General features: G+C 33.8%; 1 protein-coding gene across 1 annotated transcript in view; it reads right to left on the bottom strand.

The window, feature by feature from the left end:
* Positions 1 to 370, bottom strand: part of KIF5C (kinesin family member 5C) — a 71,207-nt gene that overhangs the window by 14,501 nt on the left and 56,336 nt on the right. The gene's annotated exons all lie outside the window — the stretch shown is intronic.

Consider the following 370-nt stretch of genomic DNA (forward strand, 5'->3'; position numbering starts at 1 on the left):
AAATTCAGGGTGAGGAAATCCCATAAAAATGGGTGCAGAAATCCCATACGAATTCAGGGTGAGGAAATCCAATAAAAATGGATATGGAAATTGCATAAAAATGGATATAGAAATCCCATACGAATTAATGGTGAGGAAATCCCATAAAAACGGATATGGAAATCCCATACAAATTCATAGTGAGGAAATTTGATATAAATGGGTGTAGAAACCCCATATAAATTCAGGGTGAGGAAATCCCATATAAATGGGTGCAGAAATCCCATACAAATTCAGGGTGAGGAAATTGCATAAAAATGAATATGGAAATTGCATAAAAATGAATATGGAAATCCCATAAAAATGGATATGGAAATCCCATAAAAATGGA

This window comes from Neopelma chrysocephalum, unplaced genomic scaffold (genome assembly GCF_003984885.1).
Source record: "Neopelma chrysocephalum unplaced genomic scaffold, ASM398488v2 Primary Assembly neopelma1_103b, whole genome shotgun sequence".
Classification (NCBI taxonomy): domain Eukaryota; kingdom Metazoa; phylum Chordata; class Aves; order Passeriformes; family Pipridae; genus Neopelma; species Neopelma chrysocephalum.